The 15,371-nt window shown below is 46.7% G+C and overlaps 1 protein-coding gene across 2 annotated transcripts in view; it reads right to left on the minus strand.

Annotated features, from left to right (window-relative positions):
* The window catches only part of ERG (ETS transcription factor ERG), a 147,143-nt gene that overhangs the window by 89,026 nt on the left and 42,746 nt on the right, over positions 1-15,371 (minus strand). The window contains exon 1 of one of the 2 annotated variants that reach the window (XM_027736735.2): positions 7,274-7,308. The exons of the other annotated variant lie outside the window; for it this stretch is intronic. The gene's annotated coding sequence lies outside the window, so the exon portion shown is untranslated. Of the gene's footprint in view, positions 1-7,273; positions 7,309-15,371 lie in introns of those variants that run through there. 2 annotated transcript variants of the gene reach the window in all.

The raw sequence follows: 15,371 nt of genomic DNA on the forward strand, positions 1-15,371 counted from the left end.
TTCAGCCTCCAGAGCAGACACTGAGAGGGGACCTCCCCCAGGTCTGTAGGGGCTGCAGGGAGGGGGCAGAGGATGGACCAGGCTCTGCTCGGGGGGCCCAGCACAAGAGGAACGGGCAGGAACTGATGCCCAGGAAGTTCCACCTGGACAGGAGGAAGAACTTCTTTGCTGGGCAGTGACCCAGCACTGAACAGATTGTCCAGAGAGGGTGTGGAGTCTCCCTCACTGGGAATATTCTAGAACCCTCTGGACACAATCCTGTGCCAAGTGCTCTGGGATGACCCTGCTGGAGCAGGGAGGTGGGATCAGATGATGTGGTCCCTTCCAGCCTGGCCCACTCTGTGATTCTGTGTACTTCTCTCGAGACAAGTTGGAAAATGAACATTTTTATACTGCAAAAGACAATAAATGTAAGCCAGCAAAAAATATTTTGTACAGCTATCTCAAAAAACATACATTGACACCAAACTCTACCAAACCCACCAGAAGCAGCACTAGGAATGATTCCATGGAGGAGCAGTACCAGGACACACATTAATCCTGTATCTGCTCCAGTCACCAAGCTGGGTCACAAGCACAGAGACCCAACACAGCTGATTAGAGACTCCAAAAGCTGATTATGGTATTAATTACCACCACTGCCATTTGTCAGCTGCTGCACCACATGGATCACTGATTGGTCCAGAGAGAAGACAAATGAAACAGAAGCTCAGGACTTTCTGCAGAATAACTTCAAGAAAAGTTATCCAAGACAAAGGGCTGTCTCAGGATGCAAGTTCATATTTCACCATAAGTTAGAAACTGATAAGCAAAGAGTCAGAGACCAGGTTTCAGCATGGAAAGAGATTAATATGGTGTGTCTCAAAAGCAGTTTTCAGTATGTTTAATCACAGTGGTAGTTATTCAACGGCACATATTTTTTCACATTACTTTTGCAGATTGATTTGTCATAGCACAGTGCTTTCTACTGGGCTTGATGACACATTCTGTATTTCCTTCAGCTTATCTTGAATAACCTAAAAAACCCATCAACATGGATATCATCTCCAATCTGGTTGGGGCCTCGCTTCCCATTTTCCAGCTCATTACTAAGCATATTAAATGCCAGATTTAGGATGTGATTGGAGACACCCCTGCTACTGATCTTGAGTGCCAGGCTGGAAAATTAATGTTAACTATGACTTTCTTGTTTTCTCTTTCCTATCCATTTCTAATGGCTGACTGGATGTCACTTTTTCCTTCGACAAGAAAACTTCTTGAGCTTTGTTTTTTTAAAAAACAAATCAAACTCGTTATTTCAGATCCGCTTTTTGTGTGTGTGTGTGTGCATTCGAAAAAAACGTGGTACAAAAAAGACTTCCAATGTTCCTTTGGAAAATACATCCCACTTCATATCATTGATGTAGGAGCTGTATTTATAACTTTGCCCTTGTTTATTACTGAGACTGGTTAGGTGTTATTTTTGCCCTGCAGAAAGGCCTGGAGGTGCTTCCCAGCACTGCTCTCATGTTCGTTTTCAAAACTAAGTACAAAGACTGTCACTCTTAAGTTCTCCACTTCCCTTGAGTCCATACATTTCTGTCGTGAGCAGCTCAGCCACTTCATTCTCCAAGCCTTTCCCAACTCCTGGATTAATACCATTAGGTCTGGGTAACTTGTTGCTATTTAATTTATCAGTTTGTTTCCAGCACCCCGTCTGTTGATCCTGGCAACGGAAGAAAAATGCTTTAAGGGCGCCTCTAGAGCAGATATCTAAAGCAACTCACACACACATCCCTAAAAAAAATTCTCACTCCAGCAGCCAGAACTGGAGATTACAGCCCAGTTCATGGACATGAGCCACACCAAACCAAACAGGGGATCCAAATAACTCAGGTCTTTCTGCTGCTGAACGTACAGTACCACGTTAAACCTCTGTATAATTATGACAATCCAAAGCAGATGTATTTTTTCTCCCAAATGGTAAATATTCATGAGCTTTATTCAGTTAAGGTGGCTGCTGGTCTTCTCCCAGCTGTGTGTGTATGTGTGCAGGCACATGGATTGCAGTGGCTGCCCTGAGGACAACGTGCTATGGGCTCAAATATGAATCTGACCCACAATGCACAATCCCAGAATCCCAGAATCATTCAGGTTGAAAAAGACTTCCAAGAACATCAAGTCCAACCCGTTCCCAATCCTCCCCCTGTCCCCCAGCCCAGAGCACTGAGTGCCACATCCGGTCCTTCCTTGGACACCTCCAGGGATGGGACTCCACCACGTCCCTGGGCAGCCCCTGCCAATGCTTAACAATCCTTTCCATGAAGAAATTCTTTCTGAGGTCCAACCTGAGCCTCCCCTGGCACAGCTGGAGGCCGTTCCCTCTCCTCCTGTCCCTTGTTCCCTGGCAGCAGAGCCCGACTCCCCCCGGCTCCCCCCTCCTGTCAGGGGGTTGCAGAGCCAGAAGGTCCCCCCTGAGCCTCCTTTTCTCCAGGCTGAGCCCCCCCAGCTCCCTCAGCCCCTCCTGCTGCTCCAGACCCTTCCCCAGCTCCGTTCCCTTCCCTGCACACGCTCCAGCCCCTCCAGGTCTCTCTTCCATGAGGTTCCAGAACTGGGCACAGCCCTGGAGGTCCCTCAGCAGTGGCAGCACAGGGGGACAATCCCTGCCCTGGGGCTGTGCCCACACTATCCCTGATCCAGGTGCCATTGGGCTCTTGCCCCCCTGGGCACACCCGGGCTCGTGTCCAACCACAAAGACCAAGAGCAGCCTGGGGAGACAGAAAAACCAGAGAGAGGAGCTGACCTGCCAGCAGCCCCCTCACCCTTCTCCCCCCAGCCCGGCATTATTAGGGCCGCAATGGGATCCATGTGTGATCCCAGCCCACATGTGCTCCGTGCTTCCTGCGCTCCCAGCCCTGCCGGGGCCGGAGTTTTAAATGACAGCATTTTATTTATATTTCTGCCGCCAGGGGCCCCACCAAGGCTTTGCTAATTCTGGACACCTGCAAGGTCCGTGAAGGGAGCAGCCAGTCGGCACTGGGGTGAGAGGGAGGAAAAGCACCGGGAACAGGGAAGAGCAATCCCAAGGATGGGAGTGCCGGGAGCAAGGAGAGAGCTGCTCCCTCCGTTTGTCCTGGAGCATACACTGATATTTTTTTCAGACCAGCCCCAAACCTCATTAAGTTTGGGGTGTGTTTGAGGTCCCCTGTCCCGTGGAGGATGGGGAGCTGCATAACCCAGTGACCAACTCCCAGGCTCCACAAAAACTCGGGGGGGGGGGGGGGTTTGGCCCCCCTTCTGCCTTGAGCACATTAAACCAAACGCAGCCAAGCAAAGGTGGGGGGGGATCAAACCTGTGCTGAGGCAAGCAAACAAAACTGCTTTCTCCAAAGCTCTCCTGATACATTTAATATGGCTGGGGTTTTTGGAAGCTATCTGTCATTTTCGTTTGGCTTAAATATAGATCAAAAAATCCCTTGATCCCAAGAAGGCACTGAGGAGGCTCAGTCAAGACTCCAGAAGGGATGTGCTCCTTAACTTGGAAAGTTGGCAGATGATTTAATTTTGTTAGCAAATTTGACAACAGCGCCATAGGAATTTTCCAAAAAATCAAAGAGCCCTTTCATAGTCTCCTCTCCCCAAAACTCAATCCAGTGTCTAAGAATAACATTCAGCCCTCATTAATTAATGATATCAGTCCGAATAATGTCAGATTGCCTCAGAGACCTCGCTGGGACGGATGAATCACACCCTGCTGGCTCCAAGGCTCTCCCTCTGACAAACTGCAGTGTGTGATGACGGGCTGCTTTGCCTGGAAAGCACTCACCCACCAGCCCCAGCAGCTCTCAGCCCCTTCTGAGGTGTGTGCTCAGTTCTGGAGGAGACTGAGGTTAATGGGTCTCTGAGGTAACACTTGGCTCCTCAGGGACCTGTAGGCTGATGTCACACCAATATGCCTCTGCCGTGGGCAGCACCAGAGCTGGCCTGTGCTCCCCTAGCTTGGTTATCTCTGCTGGGCACTCAGATACACCCTGGCTGTATCAGGAAGGAAAATGTTATTTTCACCTCCGTTAGGTGGTGCTGCACCTCCCCATGGACTTTGTGTGATGGATTAGCAAGAACGGACTGCAGAGATCCACTAATTTTTGAGATTCAGAGCAGAGTCAAGATCACATCCAACAGCAAAATGCCACAAAGAAATCTATCTGTGATACTGGCTTTTACCAGAACTACAAACTGAGATTTCTCACAAGACCTACTCAGCTGATACTGTTCCAACATGGGGAAAGATATGCCAGCTGTCTCTATAAATGTACAATTTTACTGGAGCCGTAATTATGTATGAAAACATCCAGACTGCTTCCAAAGTGCTCTGTCTTAATATTGATATAAAATTGCCTTGTTTCTGCTTGAAATGTAATCACAAATCCACGATTCAAGTCTTCATGTACCCCCACTCTGCTTTCTTCAAGAGCTGAAAGCAGTGACTCCTCATCAGTCATGAACACGGGGTTCAGCAACATTTCTGTGTCACCATCTTTTTATGTAAACGCTGCGTTCCTGGGCCTCGTGAAAAATGCACAGGCAAGAACAACAACCACGTTGTTTAACACATTCAAATAAATGTTTATTCACAGATGTTCTGGTGATGGCCATGGCTGGTCAGGAATGAACATCATGTCCAATCACTGCACCACAGTTCCTCATGGAACAGCCCGATCCTACCACGCGACACTGAGACCTGAGCTGAGCTCAGCCTAAACACCAGCTCAGCACACACACACACACGTGTGGAATTCCCTGTGGGATCTCAGTCACCGGGGAGAAGTGTCAGAGAGACAAAGCTGGGACTTGTCTTTCTGTGCAGTGTTTGTTTATCCGCCGCACACGTCGCGCCCGGTAACGTGAAGCCACCAGTTTCAAATTACAAATATACCATAAATGCCATAAGTCATTTATTTTTCTGCCGTGCCTGCGAGAGCAAATTTGGCACTTTTTAAAAAAAAAAAAAAATCTCGTCTGATGCTGATGTATTCTGATTGCCACTGCAAATATATATGTTTTTGTTAGGCATAAGCAGCGTTTTGATGTGACGGCCAAAAGCTCTCAAAGGGTTTGGTGCTGAGGGGTGGGGCCTCGAGAAAAGCCCATCAGACTTTGGGACCCTGGCCACAAACAATTTTCTGTTCAGTAGGACTGGCCTGAGAACAACTTTAACGTGCTGTTTACTCTAAGGCGTGTTGGTCCCAAAAGCGACTGACAAGCTGCACGCACGGACACTCGTGTTTGGGAGAGGTGCTGCCAAGCGAGCCTGCAAAAAGCATTAAACCCAGAATTTGTTATTTTCCTAAAGCATCCTGAAAAATTACACTGGGTGATCGCGTTCTGAAAAATCTGGTAACGTTAATTTCACCACTGAAATATGATTTCTTTTAAAAGCCCCTGCCATAGGATCCACCCCGACATCTGGAGAACAGAATCCAGGCCGACAGACTAATGCACATGTGGAGGAGTGTGTCTGCTCCTTTGCTGCTTCTCAGGACAGACACATTGTCTCCCTCTCCTTCTCCCTGTCCCCTCCTTTTCTTTTTCCTTCTTCTTTTTTTTTTTTTCCCCTTCCTTTAATAAGACTACACATGTCTCCCAGCTCTGCTGAGAATGCGACCAGTGTGTGATATTGCCTTGCGTCGACACACAACGTCTGGCTTAGGTGATACCAAGTGGTTGCTGCCCTGGCTTTGAATGCTTTCTAGGTTATTAACCAGCACATCTGGCTCTCTCCCTAGGAGGGTGAGTTCTGCAGTGCCCCAGGAATTTCTTTCATACACCACTTTTATTAGCTTTTCAAAAGAATACGGATTACCACTGGAAAGGAAGACTTAGGTCGTTTGCAAACATATTGGTCCCCAACCTGTTTGCCATGTTTAAAAAGCAACAATGAGAAAAGCCCATTATCTGATTTTCAGAATTAATCTTCCTTCATTTTAGCACAGCTTTATTGCTCTTGGTCCGCTTTGCTGAAAAAATGGCTCGTGATTTGTGATAGAGAGAATTTAAAACAAAACAAAAAAAAAAATCACAACATTGCAGAAAGCCACAAGGATAACTCAGTTTGGAAATGAAGCGCCCAAAACATTAATTTCTAATCCTGTTTTTCCTGCAGACCTCACTCCATCACCATAGAAGGGAAGAGAAATGTGTTTCAGGCTTAATCAAAAGAAAGAAGTGCACATGTAGCTCCAGAGAGCAAATTTATCTGCTTTGCCCCCACGTGGAAGTTACACAGGACGTGAAGTTTGAATGCACAAGTGATATTCCTGTAATTTCCCATCTGGACATCCCTATTTCAGTAATGTCAGAGTGGCCTTTTCTGTTTTCATTTATGTCACTTCTGAAGCCGTTTAAGACAAACGGGAAAACTACTTTTCTTGCAGAAAATAGATCCATGTGGGGCAGTTACAGAGGGAGCTCTCCAGGGCTTTCCTTCTACCTGGTCAGTGAAATTCAGCATTCTTGGCCCAAGCTCTCCTGAAGCAAACCTGGAAAAAACTGCCTCCTCACCTGCCTGCCAACCCACCTGGAATTCCACCTTCCCAGGAGGAACCTGCATCACCTGCTACTGCTGAGCACTGCATAAACACAGACAATATTCTCCATGCAGAGCTAAGCAAGTACACAAAAAACCAGTTTGCTGGACTTGCTAATCAATCTCTTCTTGAGGCCACATTTTCGGAAGCTGTCGGCACTCACCAGCTCCCATTGTTCCAAGTGGGAGCTGTTTGGCACTCACAGCTTTTGAAGGGCTGATACTTCATGGAGGTGTTTAAATGGGAGCTCTGCTCTCCACTAACCTTTTGCAATTGCTTTTGGCTGGGCTGATCATCCAGAAATATCCCACTGCAAAGAGCAGTGTAAGCACTCACAGAAAGTCTATTTTAAAACCAGGCATAAATAGCCCCTACTTTTCCAGCCAGGGAAAAGAAACAACATTCTGTGATTTCCTCAACCAAGGGAGACAGCCAGGCAAAAAGTTCACAAACTCCAGTAAATTCATACAATGAAAACAAAACAAAAATTCCTAATTATGTAAATGAAAACAGTGAATGCTTTCAAGAATGTCACAGCCTTACTTGGGAGATTTCTGCCAAAGAGAGCAAGAATTCGAGTCCATCAGATAAAATCCTGATTTCTTTAGATCAATATCAAAACAAAAGGGATGCCCAGTCACAACTCTTAAGCCAGAAATTTTGGTATCAGATAAATTACAGGCAACAGAACACAAAGATCTTCTCACCTGCTCAGGTCTGAATCTTCTGAGAAGCCCACCTTGGCAGCACTAGGCTTAGCATTATTCAGTCAGCTCCAGGCTTAAAAAATAACCCCGGCTCTTTTGGTCCACTAAGGCTCATGGAAATCCTTACAGGGCTTTTTGCTGCGCTTGCCTATAAATTGCATTGTCTTCTGAAGGCTTCCTGTCCTGAAAACAGAGGCACTAGCACAGAGATTCAAGTGAGATTGTTTTCCCCCTCTTCTGCTGCTTTTATTTAACACACAAACACACAAAAAAAAAAAAAAGGGGGGGGGGAGAGAGAGAACTGGTAGAAGTTCCTTACAGGAGTTGGAAGAGGACATCTGCAGGCAATTTAACATGAGGGTTTGTTTCTGTGTCAGCTGGCAACCCCTGGATAACTCTGTCATGTAACTTATATGCTAAAACATGATGTAGGACAACCAGTGAGATTGGGTAAATATGGCAGCACATCAGTTTTATTTGATTATGATTTATACTTTTCTCGGAGGGAGCAGCCCTGCCATAAACCATGGAAACAAACCACGAGGGCATCCCACCCCAACAGCACTGACCACCAGACCCACCTTCTGCTGCAGCCCAGGACAGCCCCAACCTTCCTGTGAACAGCTTTTTTCCAGGTGAAGAGGGGAATTTCTCCATTCCCTCCCAGCAGCCCTCTCCTGACTGAGTGAGGATCCAGCTCATCCTCCTCTGCAGGCAACAGCGCCGGAATGTGGAAGGGCTCGTGCAAGCACAAGGCTGAGCCCACAGTTTGTGCCTCAGTTCTCTGCTTCCAAAAGGCAGATCAGGAACACAGATAACCCAGCTCACCCAGTTCCCCCACTCCATGTGTTCAACTTCCTCCCAATTAGAAGAATCTGGTCAAGTGAGGAATGTTCATCCATTCTGGTTCCACTCCTGTTCTTGCATCAGACCTTACATATTTTGGCATTTATAGCTCTGCATTTGAACCGAGGCACTGATTAGATTCAACTGGTAAAATTACCTTCCTTCCCCTTCTTCTCTGTGTGCATACTTTGGTTTAGATTATTAGTAATTTAAAAATCAATCTTGCAGTTAAATGTTTAATGGTATAATTGCTTCTGTTGCCTAAATTTGTTTAGTTTGTGCTTTATTAGCATGTAATAACTGAAAGTATATTTTCCCCTGTCTGAGTTAATAATGTCTTTGTGATGGCTGACACACTCTTTGCTGGCTGGCTGCAGTTCTGGGACAATTCTGGAAGAATTGGAAAGATTTTCTGAAGCTGTAAGTGAGGAGTCAGTGGGTCCATTTAACTGAATTCTCAGTTGGCCTCCAACTGTGTTTTAAATAATTTTTTTTTGTTCGTTCTGAGTTCATTTTGAGGGCCTCTTAGTCTAACTGTTGGGCAGGAAAGCTCTGCTGTCCCAGACTTGGACATGTGTGCCAGCTGTGTCACACAGAATCACAGGATGGGTCACACTGGAAGGGACCACAGTGGGTCATCTGGCCCCACCTCCCTGCTCCAGCAGGGTCATCCCAGAGCTCATGGAACAGGATTGTGTCCAGAGGGTTCTGGAACATCCCCAGTGAGGAGACTCCACACCCTCTCTGGTCTCTGCTCAGTGCTGGGTCACTGCCCAGCAAAGAAGTTCTTCCTCCTGTCCAGGTGGAACTTCCTGGGCATCAGTTCCTGCCCGTTCCTCTTGTCCCATTGCTGGGCCCCCCCGAGCAGAGCCTGGTCCATCCTCTGCCCCCTCCCTGCAGCCCCTCCAGACCTGGGGGAGGTCCCCTCTCAGTGTCTGCTCTGGAGGCTGAACAGCCCCAGCTCCCTCAGCCTTTCCTGCTCCCAGAGATGCTCCATCCCTTCGGCATCTCCGCAGGAGAATCATCTTCCAGCAGCTCCATGTCCCTGCTGTCCTGAGGAGCCAGAATTGGACCCAGCCCTGCAGATGTGCCTCCCAGGGCTGGGCAGAGGGGCAGGATCCCCTCCCTGACCTGCTGGCAACGCTCTTCCCAAGGTACTCACGTCCATGCCACGCAGCCCACGGTGCCCTGCAGCCCTTGTTCCTGGATCTTCTCCACAGGCAGGAGGGCCCTGCAGGTTCCTACCTGCTCACCTACATGGGTTCATTTGCAAGGATGCTCGGGGGCAGTGAGGAAGGCAGCAAGGGCCACGTCCCATGTGCCTTCAGACATCACCTGTGGTCCTGCCCTGCAAATCTCCATCCTGTCCTGCCATCCAGAGGTACTGACTCAGCTTTGGGACACAGCTGCTCCCACATAGCCTGCCGTCTACTCCCTGCTTTCCAAAGGATTACTGCACATGTGTAAGGCGTCATCTTGACATGATTACATTGCTCTGGGATTGGAGTTGGCTTGTTTCAAAAAGGCCTGGGTGTACCCCCAGTTCCATGGTACATATTGAAGTTATGCCACGTAAGATGGGATGGAGTCCATGGAATAAAGAGCAACCCACAAGTCCCTCCTTGTGCTCAATGAACCTACACTGAGTCCTTGTGGAAACAGTGGAAAACACAGGTGATTCCCAAGGACAATTCACCCCTTCCTAATACAGGTCCCCACCCTTTCTTTAGAAAGGGAATCCAGAAGCTGCTTAAACTGAATGAATGGTTTGCATTGGAAAGGACCTTTCATTCCACCCCCTGCCATGGGCAGGGACACCTTCCACTAGCCCAGGTTGCTCCAAGCCCCGTCCAATCTGGCCTTGGACACTTCCAGGGATCCAGGGGCAGCCACAGCTTCTCTGGGCAACCTGGGCCAGGATTTCTCCCACATTATTCACAGCCTGGACATGCCAGGTTTCTGGCATCTTGGAAAATGTCTCCATATAACCAACACAGGCAAGTAATTCTTGTCAGCTCATCCTGGAAGGCTCACAGCACTCCATAGATTTACCTACCTCCTTCCCAGTGCTGCTTTGTTGAACTTGCAAGAGCAGGTTTCAGTGTCCTACCAAACTTTCACTGCTCTGCAGGAAGGTGATAATGATTGCCAGCAAGTTTATCTTTGATCCAAGGTAATCACAGACAACATGAAATACACAGTGCATATGTCAAATACTCTTTTAAGCCCCGGCAGCAGAAGAAATTAATCCCTTCCGTGTCAAAAAAACCCCAAAGCCTGGAACAGAGGTACTGGCTTAGGGTTGTAGGAGGTGGAGAGAGACTATTTCCAAGGTCCTGGAGTGACAGGACAAAGGGGAATGGCTTCAGACTGATGATTAGGGTTGGTTAGGCAGAAATTCCTCCCTGTGAGGGTGGGGAGGCCCTGGCACAGGTTGCCCAGAGAAGCTGTGGCTGCCCCTGGATCCCTGGAAGTGTCCAAGGCCAGGTTGGACGGGGCTTGGAGCAACCTGGTCTAGTGGAAGGTGTCCCTGTCCATGGCAGGGGGTGAGACCGGATGATCTTTAAGGTCCCTTCGAACCCCAGACCATTCTATAATTCTATGATAATACAGTAAAACTCACCCATATTAGTTGAGTTTAACCATGTTGTAAACATGGAGGGCAACATTTAGGTTCTACAGACAGCAAAAAGCTGTAATTCTGAGCAGGGCCTGGTAGTGAAGGAGCACAGAGGAGCCTCTTGGGAACAGAGCTGGCTGGCAAGACAGATATGGGATTTTAGGGGACAGCAGTCATCCTTTATTTGATAAATGAACAAAATTGCACAAAGAATACATTTATTGCAGAGAATCAGTTTATCTTTCTCATGAAACACACTTGTAAACACCCAAATATTGGCTACTGATGAGGCAAAGAAGTACTTTTCACGAGAATTTGAGTTGTCTTGGGAAAGAACTCTAAGAGTCTGAAAATGTCCTACAGAACAAGAGTGAAAGTCTTATGGCAAATGATAAAATAGCAAGTTGGTGAAAGGTATCTAATCAAATGCCCATAACTCTTTATGAGGTAATGTCTGTATTAATAATCTAAAGAAGGGGGATAAAAAACCACATCAGCAAAAGATATTTCAACCTAAAGTCGACTTTGGGACAGCAACAGGATTGGCGAAATAATCCTAAAGAGTCTTGAGGAGATTGGAACAGGAAATAATGAAACAAGATTTCAGATTTAAAGAGGATGGGTTTTAGAACAAGTTTGAGGGTTTTTAAATGGAGGAGAGAGAGAGAGAGGAGGAAGAGCAGGGAGTGTGAGAGAGGGGAGAGATTCATTTTTGGGCAGACAAAGCACATGACCAAGCCCAAGAGAATAATCTATCCCTGTTTGGGATGCCGGAGCAGCAGCCTCTGGAAAATGCTTTTCAGGCCTAGAAGGGATAACCAGAAGGATAACAAAGTGGTCATTTGTGACCACATTTGTGACCAAGCAGCAAGTACAGCAGGAAGCAGGGCTGGATGCAGCAGGGAGGGGGGGAAAGGCTGCCTGACCCCACCACCTGAGATGGACTCTGACCAGAACTAATGTGGACAGGCTGTGGGATGCTTGGCAACCTCCCCTCAGCTCTCCCTATAAATCTCCCTCTTCAAGAAGGTGAGGAGGAGCAAAAGCAGGGTGAAATTAGGGAGTCTGAATCCGTACAGAGCTGATACACAAAGAGGGAATCAGGGTGGCTGAATACAAGGAAACGCTTCCCGACAACGAGTTGGGGGAATCATCCCTGAAAAAGGCTAAAGATGACCCATTGCTTGGGATATCTGTGGCCACATCAAGGTAAAATACAAATGCAGTGTGTATTAAACTGTAATCTCTGACTTGCTGGGAGATAATCCCCACACATCCTCAGCATTTGCACTGCAGATTTGTGCGAGGACTGTCCTGGGCAGGTGGTTTCTGTAATTTTTCAAGGAAGCAGGAGACTGTCCTTGCAGCCTCTTGGAATCCCAAGGCTGACAAAGCACCACACCGATAAGATCTGGGAGCCCTCAGTCCTACTGAGGAATAGGAACAGGAGGAATCTTCTGTCTCAGTTCCCTCAAAGTGTAACTGTTTTTGTTCCTGTCCCAGTTTGCCTTGTCCGTCCTTCCCAGCTCCTCGTAACTTCTCCCCACCCTCAGCTTCCCACCCCGGCTCTAGTTTTCCACGACCATCCATTTTATGATTTCTACCCATGAGCAGCAGAAATGCCCAGACTTTTAACTGTCTGGCAGACTGCAGAAATGAGATTTAAACACATCTGACTCCATGTAACAGAGGGTTAGTGTAAAGCACATCTATCAGCCAGAGCATTGAAAATGCATTTGGTGCTCTTCAGTTTGCTCTTTCCTGCTTATGAAAAAGATAATTTTTGTTTAAAAACGGCCCCACTTAAGGAATTATCCATGCCATTAGTTCCTATAACAATAGAGATTAAAGTCTCTAGACCATCCCCTATCAAAATAACATACTCTTCTTTGAACATGTCATTGACACTGTTTTCCATCTGGCTGTTGGCAGCAGTCTTGGATTTGCTCCGAATTGCTGAAAGTTCATCAATTATAGCACACAGAAGCCATTATCTCCCTTTTCCTTTAGCTAGGAGGTATTTGCTCAGGCAGAGAGAAGAGGTAGAGTTCAAGAGAAAAGAAAAAAAAAAAACAAAAAGAAGAAAGAATTTCCCCACTGAAACTCTATGGCAATCTTTTGGTCACAAGCCAGAATTCTAGGCTTCTGAGAAGTAAATCACGATTTCTGCTTATGAGGACATTCTAGCATTCAAAACCAGTAGTGATTCTGGAATTATTACAGGTAATGCTGGGGGAGGATGGAAATAACACACCCAGTTTGAAGCCTGGAAGTTTGGGGGCTCGGTGAATGAGCACAGGTCAGAGGAGTGTCCCCCACACTCACGATAAACTCAGCTCCTTTATTTCCCGAGAGCACGGAGCAAACCGTGGCTGTTGTTCAAACAAGACCTAACAACTGTGAGCACAACCAGGAAGGAGCACAGTGACACTGAGACACTGGTGTCACCCTGTCAGTACAAAAGCAGGGGGAGAGCTTAGAAAGCTCCGCCAGAATTAGGAATGAAGGACGCAGTGAGGGGCGAGTGAAGGGGGTGGGACTCACAACGCCAGGGGCTGCTGACACTGGTGCTTCTCCACATCTGTCACAGGGGACATTTGTAACCCTGCAGGCAGCAGCCCATCCCACAGCAGCTGTCAGGCAGCCAGTTTGCAGCCCAGATAACTCCCAGCAGCTTGTTCCCCCCTGTGCACTGGGGCTGAAGGCACCTTCTCACAGTGAGAGGTCACTGCAGGCCGTTCCTCCATGGGGTCACCACCAATTCATACCTGTAGGAGGCTTGGCTCATTAGCCAACAGCTCCCAGGAGCAGTTACTCCGTATTTTCTGGAAGGGATGGCAGCATGCTAATCACTCTGACTCCTGTGGTGACATCCTGTGATCCAGCAGTGTTACATATCCCATATGGATCCATCCATGCTGCAGTGTGTCTGCCCTTAGCTCACTTCACGTGGGACTTTGGGCAAAGCTCTTTGTATCCTTGGCTCGGGTCTCCCTGCTCTCACTCCCAGCTGAGCTGCCCAAATATCACTTTATAAGCAATGAAAGAAGTGCTTTAGCAATGCAAAGAATCTGCAAAAGACCAGGCTTCCAGCTTAGTCAAGACCCTAAAAGGAGGTGGGAGTAAAAGCCTGGTTTTATCCTCCTTATCCTGGAGGATAATAATAATTCTACCATCCTTCTCTTCTTGTCTCCCTGCCTATTCAGGCAGAGACTGCATTGTGCATACAAAACTCCCAGCACAACAAAGTCTTGGATCCTATTTAGCGACTCTAAAATTCCAGGAAAAATAACAGATTATATCAGACCCAGAATATGCTCCTTAACAAATAACACCAGTTAAAAAAAAAAAAAAATATCAGATTTAACCCTAACACAACAGATTAGGTACATCCAGCAGCATCTCTCAGCTGCCACCAATTTGAAATCCAACATATCCTTTGGCCAACAAAGGAGTTGTGAGATCAGGTTTTGTAAGACTTCCAATGACAATATGGGATTCTGTGCCTGGAAATGTGCATGTGCCACCATAATCCAGGCTAAATTCAGGAGTAATCGTCAGAAATGGCTGCAGAAATGGAACAATTCTTTTATTTCACCTGAGAAACCACTCATTGCAGTATTAGGAAGAGCTTCCAGATTTGATAACCCCAATTTGAAAGATTCAGAGGCAACAACCTCAGTTACATCCACGGAACAAATGAGGTTGTAGGGAAACAGAGCAGCTGAACTTGGCCCAAAGCGTTTGATGCCCTTTGAGAATTTTTTTATTAAAAATATCCCCTTTGATCAAGGTGTCTGGAAGATAAAGTGTTCCCATCTTTCAACTCCTACAGTGCAAAAGGAGGGTTGCAATCCACAAGCTGCTGCCACTCACCTGCCTCTTTGGTCATCCCAAAGTCATCACCAAGGAACAGAAAAATCAGACCCTCTAAATACGAACAGACCAAATCTTCTACCAGCCTTGATTCAATGAAAATCACACCCCTTTATCCCAGGACAGATACCATTCCTGATAAATACAGTAATTTTTTTATATACAAGCCATACCCTGGACTCTTCCTGCCCAGTGAAGGCCAAAAGAACAGCAGTAACTCATTTTTCTCTGAGAATTGTTTCCACAAAATCCCCTCACAGTGATGGAACAGGCTAACTACAGTCAAACAAGCTCTTCATCTTTGCTAAAACCAGAATTTAATCCTTAAAAAAATAAAAAGTTTACTGAAGGGTCAATATTCACACAGCATAAACCACTAAAACTAAAAGATGCAAATCTCAGGCAGCATTTCAGAGTGTTTCTTTGACTATGGTTGTAAGAACTGGAGTTTAATGATAACAGAAAAACAAAAATACGACATTAAAATATGTGTAAATGACAGTCTTGCCCATACAAAGTGACAATTTTATCAATGTGAGTAATCTTACTTATTTCAGTACTCTCACAGGCACTAAACATGCGTGGAACTGCTCACAGATCAGGGTCAAAACTCCCCATATTTTGCTGAACTGGAACTGAAAGCCTGAAAAGATACAGCCTTTTTCTTGTCCACATCAAATGTTTCTTTCCTGGGCAAAAGTCTGTGACTCAAGTGAAATCACACCTGAGGCAGCAGCAGGAACCCAAGGTGACCAT

Source organism: Pipra filicauda, unplaced genomic scaffold (genome assembly GCF_003945595.2).
Source record: "Pipra filicauda isolate LSUMZ 115617 unplaced genomic scaffold, ASM394559v2 scaffold330_size805480_pilon, whole genome shotgun sequence".
Lineage (NCBI taxonomy): Eukaryota > Metazoa > Chordata > Aves > Passeriformes > Pipridae > Pipra > Pipra filicauda.